The following is a 17,760-nucleotide window of genomic DNA, read 5'->3' on the forward strand; positions in this document are numbered from 1 at the left end:
AGTACAGTGTCAGTGCTTTTTATTAGCACTGATCACTGTGTTGGTGTCACTGGGGATGTCAGTAACGCCAAGCCAGTTCCCCCCAGTGTCAGAATGCCTGCCGCAGTCCCACTATAGGTCGCTGATTGCCACCATTTCTAGTAAAATTTAAAAAAAAATTCCTGTTTATATACCACTATTTGTAAACGCTATAACTTTCATGGAAACCATTTAATTTACACATATTGGGATTTTTTTTCTAGCAAAGACATGTAGCAGAATACATTTTGGCCTAAATTTATGAAAAAAATAATTTTTTAAATTATTTTAATAGCAAAAAGTAAAAAATATAGTTATTCTTTTCAAAATTGTCAGTGTTTTTTTGTTTATAGCGCAAAATATAAAAAACACAGAGGCAATCAAATACCACCAAAAGAAAGCTCTATTTGTGGGAAATAAGGACGTACATTTAATTTGGGTGCAGAGTTGCATGACCGTGCAATTGTCAGTTAAAATAACGCAGCGCTGTATCGCAAAACATGGCCTGGTCAGGAAGGGGGGGGGGGTAAATCCTCTGGAGGGCAAGTGGTTAAAAAAATTGGAACCTTTAATACCTTTTTAACAGACAGGGCTACTGACGCATCATTTGTCTGGTTCCTGCTGAACAGGCCAAATTTCTATACATGTATACCCAGCTTAATGCAGGAGGTGTATTACTAGCAAGATCCCTGGCTGAAAACAGGGGGAAAAAGACTTAAAAAAGAAAACTAATGCAGCCAACACATCTAAGGATTGGTAAGCTGCAATATATAAAATTTTCGGTTTAGGATTTAATACCATTTTAACATGTGTTTCATCTTTACTGCAAATCAAGCTGCAAAGTTATTATATATATTTTGGATTTCTATAACAGACCTGTCAAGTAAAAAAAAAAACATTTTTCTATAATATTTTGCATGTTGTGCATTTAAAAATGTCCTCACATATGCTAAGTGAACTATGTCTTAGATATCTTACAAAAACAAGTGGCTTGACAAAAGATGATCAACTTCCCTTGTGTTACCTGCATTGCCGTCAATTGCTCATGAGTCACATAGCTTCAGGATGTGGGGTCTTCTAGCAGACAGGAGTGTAGCGCAGACATTTCATGAACTGTTCATACTGTAAAGCATGAAAAAGAAAAGGAAGGAAGGTGACCACACATGTTTTCAGACAATTCCTTGGGTCATAACAAAAAACTTCAGCCAGCAGATCTTCAGTGGCCTTGGGCAAATCTGCTAAACGGATTGGATTGCTTCAGATGAATAATGGAGATAAAAGCGGGGTCGGGGATTTCTGATGAGTGTGTAAACATGCGTGCTTACCCGGTATACCTATGTGATGAACACTGAAAAAAAAAAACCACAAAATAAAATATTGATTTGTTTTAATGGTTGTATTAGCCTAAGAGATTTGGTCCATGTATGGTGGATCTAGCCCAGCAATGGGCAAACTACGGCCCGGCGGACCTTATAATCCGGCCCGCGGAGCGAGATACTGTCAGGATGGCTGTCAGGATGTGTGTAGGCGGGGCAGCGTGACGAACGTGAGTGGAGCTAGGCTCCTCTCACAGTCCGCCCTGAAGACCGGAACGGCGCGGGAACACGGCGAGAGGAACGCGCGGAGCAAAGGTAAGTAAATTGACACAGGGGGGACTTGGGGACTTAATATGGGGGATGAATTAATATGGGGAATGAATTACTATAGGGGGGATGAATTACTATAGGGGGAATGAATTACTATATGGGGGATGAATTACTATGGGGGATGAATTACTATGGGGGATGAATTACTATGGGGGATGAATTACTATATGGGGGATGAATTACTATGGGGGATGAATTACTATGGGGGATGAATTACTACAGTTGTGTCCAAAATTATTCAACCCCCACTGAAATTGAGTGTTTTGGCCAGTTTGACATTGCTTTTGATCATTCAGTCATCTTGCTTACATTTACATTAAAGAGGCACTTGTAGGTCAGACAAATATAACATAACAGTTATAATGAAATAACCACAAATGTCTTTTCTGTGCTCACAGCATTATCAGTTTTATTCAACCCCCAAGTGACATTCAATCTTAGTACTTAGTACAGCATCCTTTTACAGTTATAACAGCTTTTAAACGTGAAGCATAGCTTGACACAAGTGTCTTGCAGCGATCTACGGGTATCTTCGCCCATTCTTCATGGGCAAAGGCCTCCAGTTCAGTCACATTCTTAGGCTTGCGCACTGCAACTGCTTTCTTTAAGTCCCACCAGAGGTTCTCAATCGGATTTAAGTCTGGTGACTGCGATGGCCACTCCAAAATGTTCCAGCCTTTCCTCTGCAACCATGCTCTAGTGGACTTGGAGGTATGCTTGGGATCATTGTCCTGTTGAAAGGTCCAACGTCTCCCAAGCCTCAGGTGTGTGACGGACTGCATCACGTTTCCATCCAATATCTCCTGGTACTGAAGAGAATTCATGGTACCTTGCACACGCTGAAGCTTCCCTGTACCTGCAGAAGCAAAACAGCCCCAAAGCATGATTGACCCTCCACCATGCTTCACAGTAGGCAAGGTGTTCTTTTCATCATAGGCCTTGTTCTTCCTCCTCCAAACATAGCGTTGATCCATGGGCCCAAACAGTTCTAATTTTGTTTCATCAGTCCACAGAACACTATCCCACAACTTTTGTGGTTTGTCCACATGGCTTTTGGCATACTGCAGTCGACTCTTCTTATTCTTTGGAGACAGCAAGGGGGTACGCCTGGGAGTTCTGGCACGGAGGCCTTCATTACGCAGTGTGCGTCTTATTGTCTGGGCTGAAACTTCTGTACCCACATCTGACAAATCTTTTCTCAGTTCCTCAGCAGTCACACGGGGACTTCTCTCCACTCTACGCTTCAGGTAGCGCACAGCAGTCGAAGTCAGCATCTTCTTTCTGCCACGACCAGGTAGCGTTTCAACAGTGCCCTTTGCCTTGAATTTGCGAATGATGCTTCCTAAGGTGTCTCTTGGTATGTTTAACATCTTTGCAATCTTCTTATAGCCATTGCCCTTCCTGTGAAGAGAAATCACCTCTTCTCTTGTCTTCCTGGACCATTCTCTTGCCTTCACCATGTTTGTAACCACACCAGTAAATGTCTAGAAGGAGCTGAGTATCACAGTCATTTTAAAGCTGCCTAATTGGTGCTTATTATGCTTGATTGCTGCTCGGTGACATCCACAGGTGTTTTCAATACCTGATGGAAAGCACCTGTATGAACCTCTGTTCTTCAGAGTGGTAGTCTTTAAGGGGTTGAATAATTGTGGCAATGAAGAAACCACATAAGAACCATTTACTACTGTATTACATAAACAATTGATGTCATTTTAGTTGCATTTGGGTAGTTACAACGTCCTTGTAGGATTTGATTCTGAATACAATTCCAAATGTACACTATAGTCCCTAAACCCCTTTACAGCATTGGGGGTTGAATAATTTTGGACACAACTGTATATGGGGGATGAATTACTATGGGGGATGAATTACTATGGGGGATGAATTACTATTTGGGGGATGAATTACTATGGGGGATGAATTACTATGGGGGATGAATTACTATATGGGGGATGAATTACTATGGAGGATGAATTACTATGGAGGATGAATTACTATGGGGGATGAATTACTATATGGGGGATGAATTACTATGGGGGATGAATTACTATGGGGGATGAATTACTATATGGGGGATGAATTACTATGGGGGATGAATTACTATATGGGGGATTTATTACTATGCTTACTATGGGGGAATATTACTATACTTACTATGGATGACACATACACATCATTCATCTACTCTTGGTCCGGCCCCCGGGTCCAATATATGAACCCATTGCGGCCCTCAAGTCAAAAAGTTTGCCCACCACTGATCTAGCCTATAGCTTGTGAGTTTTGACGGCATATCTTTCAAATGCTTCCTCTCTATTTTGTACTAATAAAGATCAGACACAAGGTCAGAATTATTTATTGGGCCCTTCTTATGCCAATGTATAGTTTAAAATAAATGGTTATCTCACCTGCTAAAAGCTGGCAAATGTCAGATTTTTAAAGAAGTCTGCGTCCCAGATGGGGAGATTAAAGTGATACTGAAGTCATTTTTTTTTAATAAAAATGAGGTTATACTTTCCTGCCCTGTGCAACAATATTGCACAGAAAGCACCGTCTTCTGCTTTTCTGGCAGTCCCCCACCAGCACTATCAGCTTCTTCTTGCTTCAGATGCCTCTTTAGCTATCCGGGTGCTATGGAGGCACCTATGCATGCTCCCAAGCCAGGCTATGTGTGTCCATAGACATACACATAGCAGCAGTAAGCCACTCCCCCAATGCCCCCTCAAAGGAGTTTGACTGACAGCAGCAGCAATCATTGGTTCCACTGTCCTCGGTTTCTGAAAGCAGGTGCTGGAGCTAGAGACAGTGCTGGAGCGGTGACGAGAGCCAGATCAGTGTTTAGAGATGGGGGAGCTAGGATAGTCAATGGGGTGTTTTTTTACCTTAATACAAAGAATAGGTTAAGGTAAAAAAAAGTTTAGACTTTAGAACCGTGTTAATCCTCACTGCTGGTCCTGGTGACTATTTTCGGTGGAACAGAAAGTAATGGTCATCTTAAAATTCGGAGTCTTTAAATGACTAAGGTATTGCAGATATTACGGCTGCTCCTAAACCTTTAAACAACCCAACTACCCCTGTGACCTCCCCAAACCAAAGAACGACACTGACCCACATTGGAGTTTAAAGGCCATAGCAGCCATTTTTTATTAAACAAGATTACAATTTTGTTACCAAAAAATACAAATTCTTTATAATAACTCACCGAACGTTAATCACCTTACTGTTATTCCGGAATACCTCATTAAAGTCTAGGATCTTAGAAGGCGACTTGTATATCAACCAACCAGCTGTATCTACCACCAACATAGACCTTAAGGCCCCCAGCCGCAAATACACCAACTAGGGGACAATTTCCTAAAAATTAACCTTGATACAGCCACCTTACTCCTGAATCATTGCTGCAATACATTTGCTAGGGTAGGTACACCCATACCTGTGATGGGCCCAATCCACCATTCTCCAAAATTTTAAAACTGTCACTGCCTCCCAAGACCCTGAGACCTCTTGCAACTGCTATGACAAAAGAAACCTAGAAAACAAGCAAACCCCCTAAACACAGGATCACGACCAAGCAGTCACCCATCCAGGAAACTGCCCAAGAACCACCGAAAGGTCGGGAAGGACCAAACAAGGTGATCCCCACGAACATGGAGCTGCAAAACAAGTCGTTCGGGAGGGAGGGTGGGTGGGAGAAACTTGTTCTACGCTGTCCCAGCTGCGACTGACTATGACCAATTTGGCACCGCCCAACTTTCTCCCCAAGCCACCTAGCCCCTATTAAGCCACACCCAAACCCCCTCCAATCAGCTAACACTTTCCATTTTTAAACAAAAACTCCTCTATTAATCCTACGTTGCTTCGCCTATCCTGCCAACCTAGTCATGTCAGGCCTTCCGCCTATGCTGTTCATCTAGCTCCAGGCCTTATTCTTGACTAAGGTATTGCAGATATTATGGATGCTCCTAAACCTTTAAACCCCCCACCTACTCCTGTGACCTCCTCAAACCAAAAAACAACACTGACCCGCATTGGAGTTTAAAGGCCATAACAGCCATTTTTATTAAACAACAAGATTACAACTTTGTTACCAAAAAATACAAATGCTTTATAATAACTCACTGAACGTTAATCACCTTACTGTTATTCCAAATTACCTCATTAAAGTCTAGGGTCTTAGAAGGCGACTTGTATATCGACCAACCAGCTGTATCTACCACCAACATAGACTTCAAGGCCCCCAGCTGCAAATACACCGACTCGGGGACAATTTCCAAAAAATTACCCTTGATACAGCCAACTTACTCCTGAACCATTACTGCAATACATTTGCTAGGGTAGGTACACCCATACCTGTGATGGGCCCAACCCACCATTGTCCACAATTTTAAAACCGTCACTGCCTTCCAAGACTCTGAGACCCCTGCCATGAATGCCCAAGCATGAAATCTTATGCTTGGGTGGCCCTCCAAACCCTAAGTGCCCATTGTATGCCCTCCTGCAAACTCAAGAACCACATATCTATACCAACTGCACTAAGGTGAACTCCATCACCGCGCAAATACAAAGTGGGATCTTTCTCCAACTCCAAATGTCGAACCGTCAGTCCCCATTTCTGACAAAAAACCTGGCCACCTCCTTATTAACCTTTATCCTAGCCTTATTTAGACTAACCACTGAACGAGCCAGGCGCCAACTGGTCCTGGCCACAATGTCCGACCACACTAGAACAGTGTGGCTCAAAAAGTCGCACTTTATATCCCTGATCATTTCACGCATCGAGCTTAACCCTAAGTCGTTCCCCCCCAACATGTAACAATAAAATGTCAGGGGGTCTATCCAGCCTGGTGTACCGATGCACCTCAGGCAGCACCCTGGACCATAACTTGCCCGGGATCCCCACCCAGCAAAGTCTGACCTCCTGACAGCTAAAACCCAACTGCCAGCCATCAGGCCTAACAGCTGCCCTCTTGGCCCCGGAAAAACATACGAGTGGCCGAGGATCCAAACCAAACAGTCTGATGTACCTGCAAGAAAAAAGGAGTAAAGCATGCCAAACACTAAGCTTGCCCCAAACTACAACAACCACCAACAAACACAAAATAACAAACAGATTACATTACGAAAAACAAATCCTGATCCACACGACCAAGAACTCTACAACAGATGAGGACGAACATACAACTAGAAACGCTGGAACTCCCAACGCCCTATACCCTGAATAGCTTGTGCACTCAATCCCCAACTGGCCGCCTCAGTAGCTGCACCTATCCTGAAGGAATGAGCCGAATAACCAGTAGTCAGGCAACCAGCAGACCGTAAGCATATTCGAAAGACGGAAGTGAACTGGTATCTGGATAAAGCAAAGCCAATCCGCATGCCTCAAGAATGGTCCCGCTCCCGCAATCTGAACCTGCAACCACACCTTCACTGTAACTACCAGACAAGCTGAAGAATGAGGTACCTGACCCAAATCGACATTGGCCCCTTGCCCCAATGGATCTGTCTTCGATGTATGGATCCGCAAGCGAATTTTACCCCCCAACACCATCACATCATGAAATGACAAACCCCCCACACCGCCCCTAGAGGCACTAACCAGTTCACCTATCTGCAACACTCCAAAAAAAGCCAGAACAAATGCAGTTTTAAAAAGCACCGCCTCATAAGAAGAGGAACAGACTAGCGGCAAATGGTCCAAAATACGCCCCAGCAACTCAAACAAGACAGGGCGCCTAGAATCAAGAGCCAGTCTACCCTTCCGGAAACCCTGCATAGCCTTCCAAACCAGAAAATGTTTAGTAATATCAGAAAAACCAAACAACTGAAACAAAAAAGCCAAACCCACCATCTGGTGAGTCATTGAAGATACAGACACCACTTCCTCAAATTTTTGCCCAATAAAATAAAGCAAAATGCGCAACCTCTCTTCATCCCGAAAACATCCCCCTTCCGAACCTACCAACCCATGCCAGTCACGCCAGACCTTGTCATAAGCAGTCCACGTTGAAGAACTCACAGAGTCGCATATCAATCCAACTACGGTGGCAAGGCGATGGTCCACAAATGCCCGGGGCAAAGAATCCCCAGCCGCTCAGCTTCCGGTGCCAGCCAAAGGAACTTTTCCCACTGGAATTGAGACAAAGCGTCAGCCACAGTGTTGGTAACCCCCGGCACATGAACAGCATAGACAAAAGAATTCAGTTGCAAACATCGTAACACCAGAAGCAGTCTAATAACGGGAGGGGAAGAAGCAGAGATGCTGTTGATGGCTTGCACCACTCCCATATTGTCACAATGAAATTTAACCTGCTTATTCTGAAATTCCTGTCCCCGCAATTCTGCCACCAACACAATGGGAAATAATTCCAGCAACACCATATTACTCAGCAAAGCAGACTCTCTCCAGGAATCCGGCCAACTACCCACACTCCACCTACCATGAAAATACGCTGCATAACCCACGGAACCAGCCGCGTCCGTAAACAACTCCAAATCAGAATTAGACACTGTGGAGTCCATCCACAAAGAGCGACTGTTGTAAGATGCCAGAAACATTTCCCACACCGACAGATGTGCCCTGGACAACCGGATGTAATGATGAGAAGCTGTACATCCGACAGTGGCGGCAGCCAGACGGCATCAGAAAACCCTCCTCATGGGCATTATGCAGTGGACAAAGTTCAATTTGCCAAGAAGAGCATGCAAAGAGCGCAGTTGGATTTTCTTGCAACACTTGGCCGCAACCACCGTCACATACAAATCCTCCAGCTTGTCTACCAGCAAATGACATTCCATTGCCACCATATCAATGACAATGCCCAAAAATGCAATTCAGTGCAAGGGCTCTCTGTTTTGTTGTGAGCCAGTGGGACCCCAAATTGGGAAAAAACATGCTGCAACGTAGCCAACAATGTCATGCAGATCAACTCGTCAGGCGGGCCAATCACCAAACAATCATCCAGGTAATGTAAAATGGAAGCCAAAACATCCTTCACCACCCATTCCAGAAAAGAACTAAAAGCTTCAAACAACTAATAAAATATTGCACAACCCATGGGTAAACAACAGTCCACAAAGTATTCACCACCCCAACGGCAGCCAAGCAAACAGAGACTCATCGGGTGCACCAGCAGCAAACGAAAAGCTGACCCAATATCCGTCTTAGCAAGCAGAGCTCCCTGTCCAAACCTGCGCACCCAGGCCACCGCCTGATCGAAAGAAGCATAGGACACGGCGTACAATGCAGGGTCAATGGCATCATTGACAGAGCCACCAGCAGGGTGAGAAAGAAGGTGTATAAGCTGAAACTGATTGGGTTCTTTCTTGGGAACCACCCCTAAAGGAGACACAACTAAATCGGCCAAAGGAGAAGTAAAGGGGTCAGCCATCCTGCCCACTGAAACTTCCTTGAGCAGCTTAGCTGAAACCACGCTCAAATAAGACTTGGCCAACCACAAATTATATCAGCCTCAGGAGGGATGACCGTTAAAGTACAAGGAATCAGGAAGCCCTCAGAAAAACCAAACAAGAGCCTAGCAGCATCATGGTCCAGATACCTGCTTAAGAACAGGACCAATTTTTCCACTCTCACCGGCATCTTCCCATTTTCCAGCGTCTGCACCTCTCCCCCTACCCTGTTTGAAACACCTGGATAATGGGTGTGCTCCGCCACAACCCGAGCACTCATGCCGAAAATGTCAGGAACCTCCAAATCGACAGACCCCATAGTTAAACTGCCAGCAGTACGCCTTATGTTTCGTGGTCGAAGGTGTGGTTGTGAACCCGACCCCACCCGGAAAGGGGGAACTAGCACCTTTTGCCTGAGTCATAAGTTTCATCCACAGGCTAATATCCTTGTAGTCCAATGTCAGTGCAGGTCTGACCGCCTTGCGCTGCAGGAATTGTTGGGCTTCGCTAAATGGAATCCAGGTAGCAAAAGAGGGGGGGACAATTCTCCAGCGCTTTTTCCCCAAACACACTGGCTAAAATGCTGAAGTCTTGTAGCCAATTAGAAAAGGTCCTAGGGATCAACAGATAACGTCGCTGTTCTTCTTCCTCCTTCTTGCTCTCGTACGGCTTAACCCTATCGAGGTTGAACTTCTCTAACAGCAATAATGAGAAAATCACCACATACTCACCTCTCCATATTTTTTCTCTGACATCAGGTTTCAAGTGCGTACCCAGCGGATTCTCAAAGCAGACATAAACCTCACATTTTGCTGCATCAGACAGCCGCACAACTGCCTTATCCGTGTCCACTGAGTTGCCACCAGTCCCCACTGGCGGCAAACCCCCTCTGGAACCGCTGATGCTACAGCATCAGAAACCACCACGTCCCTCGCCGCAGGCACCGACGAGGACAGAGGCGAGCTCCCCAAGGTCTCAAACTGAACAGAGACAGGACTGGAAATCAGTGCAGGGACCACAGGAACAGGGCCACTTGGCCCAGCTGACCACGCATTCACCAGGCAACCCACTGACACAGCCACAGCAACTCCAGGCTCAAATCGCGATAACGCATCTCTAAAATCAGACCACAGCGTTTGAAGCACTGACAACACCAACGCCTCCTGACCTGCAGGCAGAGCCGTCCCAGGCAATGAGCCCCCCCCATCGGCATCCCCCCCCCCACTGCACTTGGTACATCCACTCCAACAGCAATTGCATGAGATACACCAGAAACAACCCCAGAAAGGAAAGGAGAAGGAACAGACCCCACACAGACAGGAAAAGGAGAAGCAACAGAGATAACATGATGAGTCTTACCAGGCTGCCCCAGGGATCCACTCCACTCAACCGTACCTCCAGATCCCAGCTTCCATGGAGCCAGGAGTCACTTTGCCCTCTTCCGAGCTGGACAGTTCCCCCTCAGAGTGCTCCTCCTCCTGAGCCCTGGCGCCATTCAGGAGTGATGAAGCAGCTCCTGTCACCGGAGCTGTGACTGTTGGGCGCCTCTGCTGACGTCATCACCTGGAGCCGGACCGGAGCCTCCGACACTCCCACTACTCCGAGTCTGCAGAGCGCACCACCGCGGGGAACAGCCGGCAGCCACCGAATGCTGGTCCCTAGACAAAGTAGGCACGGAGGGGGTCACAGAGACACCTCGGCTTCTTCCCTGGGTAGTCTCGGCCGTCCCAGGCCACTGTCTGACACCAATAACTGCACTACTCCCATGCCGTGCCACGCTCAAGGAAGGGCGGGGGCTCGCAGAGCTGGCCGTGTGGTTTGGGGGGGTAAAGAAAGGGCACGGGAGTCGCCCGGGCCCCTTTTAAGCCACACCCAAACCCCCTCAAATCAGCTAACACTTCCCCTTTTTAAACAAAAACTCCTCTAATAATCCTACGTTGCTCCACCAATCCTGCCAACCTAGTCATGTCAGGCCTTCCACGTATGCTGCTTATCTAGCTCCAGGCCTTATTCTGGTAGAGAAGCTGAGGGATTTTTTTCAATGGGAAAACCTGTTTCAGTGACAGCTATCTAAGGCTAGCCATACATGTGGGCCTGAATGAGAGACATTAGTAGTTTCCCCCATCCACATTAACAGCATGGATGGAGGAATCTCCACTGCCAGCTATTATATTCTGACAGCTGCTGCTCCCAGGGCTGTTCGAATACCCAGACAATGACTGCATCTACTTTGCTTTGAATTATTATTCCTGTGACAGTATAACTACTTTAAAAGTCCATCCACCTGAAACTCAGCCCCTAGAGTTTTCTATGTCTTCAGTACTCCAACAGTGATATCTCCTTGAATATAATCCCAACTCTCTTTCTGTCCATCTGGGTGACTCGGGTGTTCTTGTCCTTTGTGCAGCACAGTGGCTAAGTGGTTAGCACTTCTGCCTGGCAGTGCTAGGGTTGTCAGTTTGAATCTCATCCACAGTACTACTTGCCTAGAGTTTGCATGTTCTCCCTGTGCCTGCGTGGGTTTCCTCCGGGTACTTTGGTTTCGTCCCACACTCCAAAGCAACTAAGAAAATGAAATATGTTTGGTAAATGTAGCAAAAATAACTGGTTTAAGTGAGGATGATAAACTTCCCTTGTGTCACCTGCATAGCTGTTAGTGTGCGGATGAATCACAAAGCTGTGGGATATGGAGTCTTATTGAAGAAATACATGTGGTATAATTGGACATTTCTAGATCTGTGAAGATACTGTAAGGTGTAAAGAAGTAAGTAGAAAGAAGGTGACCACAGATATTTTTAGGTTTGCAGCCAATTCCTCTGAATAAAATAGAGATGAACAAGGATAACTAGCTACTAGGCAAATAGTAAATGTGATATGTCAGAATATTTGAGGCAAACAACTAACAAAGAGAAGTGTAGTACTCCCCTTGGAGGAGCAACTTCATAGTTGGGTTCTTCTGTGCTGCCCAGTGATGACCCATCGTGTACTTGGACCCAACATTCACCAAACAGAAGTTGGGTTAGATCTCCTGAATTCTCTCCTCTAGACTCCTGGCAATCAGCAGCAGTAGCCGCAAGCCCCTATTCTCTTGGGTGTCTGGTACCCTCTCTGTCCACCATTCTCAGCTCAGTTCCCTCTGGAATCACTCCATCTCCTCTCTGTTGGTTTTATGGCCAGTGTGTATGTCAATGTAAGGGGGACTTTTTCCATCAACCACCAATGTAAGGGGGAACTTTTTCACCAATATATGGGGGCACCACACTGACCACAAATGTAAAAAGGGCCTTTACCACTGATCACCAGTGTAAGGGGGACTTTTTCTACAACCACCAATGTAAGGGGGAATGTTTTCGCCAATCACCAATGTAGGAGGGGACTTCACTGACCCCCAATGTAAGGTGTCATTACACTGACCCCCAATGTAAGGTGTCATTACACTGACCACCAATGTAAGGTGGCACTACACTGACTACTAATGTAAGGTAGCAGTACATTAACCACCAATCCATCATTTAAGGTGGCACTACACTGACCACCAAGCCACCAATGTAAGGTGACACTACACTGACTGGAAGACTATGGCTGTGACGGTGGGAGGAAATCATAGGACTTCAGATTTCAACTAAAACTGCATCCAAGACACACACTTGCCCCTAGCCATTTTTTTAATCTATTAAAGAAAAAAAAAGGCCCTCTCTAATTTACCTAAATTCGCTGTCACATGTAGATCCCTGGCACCTTTTCCGGTTCTTGAGAGCGGTGGTAAAGCAGTGATTTTTAAATAAAGATTGAAGTTGAACATTGGGTGTGGCACTTCATTCTTGATCCCCTTGAGTTACAAGTCAGAAGGACGGTAGAGATCCTTTTGCTGGAAAATGCAGTTTGCCCATAATCCAGATGCCCTGACCAATCTATCATTTTAATTCTTGTGACAAATGATCAGTTCTAAGGCCCCAGCACTTCCACTCTAGTTTTCCAGATCAGTACTAAATGCCATGGACACTACAGGAAGGACCTCCCAAACCAGAGACCAGAAAAAAAGAAAGATTGGATTACTTAAATAAAAACTACTGATAAGCTAGAAAACGCTTTATCACTACATGCTATAAAATCACTTAGTAGAACAACACAATGATTCATTGCATCCTCCCATGATTCCACTAATCAGTGTTCAGCTGTAAAGCAATAAAGGCAAATGGCTATTCAAGGTCATTTCAGTAGTACCAATAATGTTATGGAAAAAATGACCATTAATGGGAATTGCTGGAACATGGGAAAATACAGAGCCACCTAATGCACATAATGTGTTCCAGACTGCAATTCCTGGACCTGTAAGTCAGTGAGATAGTGATCTATAGGAAAGTCAGCTCATCTGCAGCCGCAGATTCACAGATCAGCAGGAGGTGTCCTTACAGAAGACTCTACACAAGAGCAATACAGGGGCTGCTATTGCTGAACTCCTTCTGAAAAAAAAAAATCTATCTAGTAGCTTGGCCGTTATGCCTATCCGGTGGTTTCAATACCTTAAGTCAGGGGTCTCCAAATTTTCTAAACAATGGCGGTTTGCTGTCCTTAAGACTTTAGGAGGGCCGGAGTGCCCAATGGGAGTAGAAAATGTCCCAGCGTCAGTAGGAATAAAAAAAATGACATAGAGCTTGTAGTCAGTGGAAAGAGGAATAGTATCCAGTCATTGGTATTAGTTGGAGGAACAGTGCCCCATCATTGGTATTAGTGGAAGGAACAGTGCCTCATCATTGGTATTAGTGAGAGGAATAGTGCCCCATCATTGGAGTCAGTGGGAGGAATAGTGCCCCATCATTGGTATTAGTGGGAGGAATATTGCCCCATCATTGGTATTAGTTGGAGGAACAGTGCCCCATCATTGGTACAGTCATGGCCGAAATTGTTGGCACCCTTGATATTTTTCCTGAAAATCAAGTATTTCACACAAAAAAGGTATTGCATTAACACATGTTTTGCTATACACATGTTTATTCCCTTTGTATGTATTGGAACAAATATAAAACAGAGGCAGAAAAGCAAATATGACATAATGTCACACAAAACCCCAAAAATGGGCTGGACAAAAGTATTGGCACCCTTAACTTAATATTTGGTTGCACACCCTTTGGAAAACATAACTGAAATCAGTCGCTTCCTATAACCATCAATAAGCTTCTGACACCTCTCACCCGGAATTTTGGACCACTCTTCCTTTGCAAACAGCTCCAGGTCTCTCTTATTGGAAGGACACCTTTTCCCAACAGCAATTTTAAGATCTCTCCACAGGTGTTCAATGGGATTTAGATCTGGGCTCATTGCTGGCCACTTCAGAACTCTCCAGCGCTTCTTTGCCATCCATTTCTGAGTGCTTTTTGACGTATGTTTGGGGTCATTGTCCTGCTGGAAGACCCAGGATCTTGGACGCAAACCCAGCTTTCTGACACTGGGCCCTACAGTGCGACCCAAAATCCTTTGGTAATCCTCAGATTTCATGATGCCTTGCACACAGTCAAGGCACCCAGTGCCAGAGGCAGCAAAACAACCCCAAAACATCATTGAACCTCCACCATATTTTACCGTAGGTACTGTGTTTTGTTCTTTGTAGGCCTCATTCCGTTTTCGGTAAACAGTAGAATGATGTGCTTTACCGAAAAGCTCTATCTTGGTCTCATCTGTCCACAAGACGTTTTCCCAGAAGGCTTTTGGCTTACTCAAGTACATTTTGGCAAACTGTAGTCTTGCTTTTTTATGTCTCTGTGTCAGCAGTGGGGTCCTCCTGGGTCTCCTGCCATAGCGTTTCATTTCATTTAAATGTCGACGGATAGTTCGCGCTGACACTGATGCTCCCTGAGCCTGCAGGACAGCTTGAATGTCTTTGGAACATGTTTGGGGCTGCTTATCCACCATCCGGACTATTCTGCGTTGCAATCTTTCATCAATTTTCCTCATCCGTCCACGACCAGGGAGATTAGCTACAGTGCCATGGGTTGCAAACTTCTTGATAATGTTGCGCACTGTGGACAAAGGCAAATCTAGTTCTCTGGAGATGGACTTGTAACCTTGAGATTGTTGATATTTTGCCACAATTTTGGTTCTCAGGTCCTCAGACAGTTCTCGTCTCCTCTTTCTGTTGTCCATGCTTAGTGTGGCACAGACAGACACACAATGCAAAGGTTAAGTGAACGTCTCTCCTTTTTATCTGCTTTCAGGTGTGATTTCTATATTGCCCACACCTGTTACTTGCCCCAGGTGAGTTTACAGGAGCATCACATGCTTGTAACATTCTTATTTATCCGCAGTTGTGAAAGGGTGCCAATACTTTTGTCCAGCCCATTTTTGGAGGTTTGTGTGACATTATGTCGAATTTGCTTTCTTTCCTCCCTTTTTTTGTTTTGTCCCAATACACACAAAGGGAATAAACATGTGTATAGCAAAACATGTGTTAATGCAATACGTTTCGTGAGAAATACATGATTTCCTGGAGAAATATCAAGGGTGCCAACAATTTCGGCCATGACTGTATTAGTGGAAGGAACAGTGCCTCATCATTGGTATTAGTGAGAGGAATAGTGCCCCATCATTGGTGTCAGTGGGAGGAATAGTGCCCCATCATTGGTATTAGTGGGAGGAATATTGCCCCATCATTGGTATTAGTTGGAGGAATAGTGCCCCATCATTGGTATTAGTTGGAGGAACAGTGCCCCATCATTGGTATTAGTGGGAGGAATATTGCCCCATCATTGGTATTAGTGGGAGGAATAGTGCCCCATCATTGGTATCAGTGGAAGGAACAGTGCCCCATCATTGGTGTTAGTGGGAGGAATATTTCCCCATCATTGATATTAGTGGGATGAATATTTCCCCATCATTGGTATTAGTGGGAGGAATATTGCCCCATCATTGGTATTAGTGGGAGGAATATTGCCCCATCATTGGTATTAGTGGGAGGAATAGTGCCCCATCATTGGTATTAGTGGGAGGAATATTGCTCCATCATTGGTATTAGTGGGGGGAATATTGCCCCATCATTGGTATTAGTGGGAGGAATATTGCCCCATCATTGGTATTAGCGGGGGGAATATTGCTCCATCATTGGTATTAGCGGGAGGAATTTTGCCCCATCATTGGTATTAGCGGGAGGAATATTTCCCCATCATTGGTATTAGTGGGAGGAATATTGCCCCATCATTGGTATTAGTCGGAGGAATATTGCCCCATCATTGGTATTAGTGGGAGGAATATTGCACCATCATTGGTATTAGTGAGAGGAATATTGCACCATCATTGGTATTAGTGGGAGGAATAGTGCCCCATCATTGATATTAGTGGGAGGAATAGTGCCCCATCATTGGTATTAGTGGGAGGAATAGTGCCCCATCATTGATATTAGTGGGAGGAATAGTGCCCCATCATTGGTATTAGTGGGAGGAATAGTGCCCCATCATTGGTATTAGTTGGAGGAACAGTGCCCCATCATTGGTATTAGTGGGAGGAATATTGCACCATCATTGGTATTAGTGGGAGATAAATGCCCCATCATTGGTATTAGTTGGAGGAACAGTGCCCCATCACTGGTGGCAGTGGGATGAACAGTGCCCCATCATTGGTATTAGTTGGAGGAACAGTGCCCCATCACTGGTGGCAGTGGGATGAATAGTGCTCCATCATTGGTATTAGTGGGAGGAATAGTGCCCCATCATTGGTATTATTATGCCCCATATTGGTATTACTTATGTTCAGCAGTGCAAGACAAATACATTCTTTAAAAATCATACAATGTGATTTCCTGAATTTTTTTAACATCCTGTCTCTCAGAGTGGGAATTCACCTACAATGTGAATTTCAGACCCCTCCATGATTTCTAAGTGGGAGAACTTGCAAAAGCGCAGGGTGTTCAAGTACTTCTGTTCCTCACTGTATGCTAAATGATCTGTCCCTAACCAGAAGGGGTTCTCTGACCTGACCACATACAAAATGCACGCCAACCACAGGGGGGGGCAGTGTTACTTTATAGCACTGCCCACCCTAAAGATGGCTGTGGAGGTCAGCCAGAGTAGCAGCGTCCAATCAGACAGCTGCTCCCCTGATGACACCTATGGAGATCTCAGAGGAACATGGATTCTTCCTTCTTCTTTGCTCCTTCTGCACAGCAGTCGCTGAATAGCGCCACCCTTGCAGGGAGGCCAAACACCTGCCTACAGAATTACCCAGAATATGTATATACATAGGGATTTGTGACTTCACTCTGCCATGTATATTCTTATATACACATGCATGATTTTTAAGGGGGGATATGATCACCATGTATAAATACTTCAGTGGTTCATATAGTGAACTCGGTGTAGAGTTATTCACCCTGAGGTCATCACAGTGGACAAGGGGGCACTCTATGTCTGGAGGAAAATGCAATTCACTCTCCAAACACGGAAAGGTTTCTTCACAGTAAAAGCTGTGAAAATGTGGAATAGACTCACTCAAGAGTTGTTTCTCGCCAGCTCAGTGGATTGCTTGGAAAAAGTCCTGGATTTTTTCTTAGATACACAGAATATAACTGGTTACTAACATTTATAGGTAAAGTTTAGAGATGAGCGAAGTATTCAAAAATTCGATTCGACTGATTCGGCGAATTCGTGGAAAAATTTTGATTCGAGTTGAATATATTCGCTGCGAATTTAACTTATAAAAGGGT

This window comes from Staurois parvus, unplaced genomic scaffold (assembly GCF_062004578.1).
Source record: "Staurois parvus isolate SC_StPar_1 unplaced genomic scaffold, SC_StPar_1.0 ptg000564l, whole genome shotgun sequence".
NCBI lineage: Eukaryota > Metazoa > Chordata > Amphibia > Anura > Ranidae > Staurois > Staurois parvus.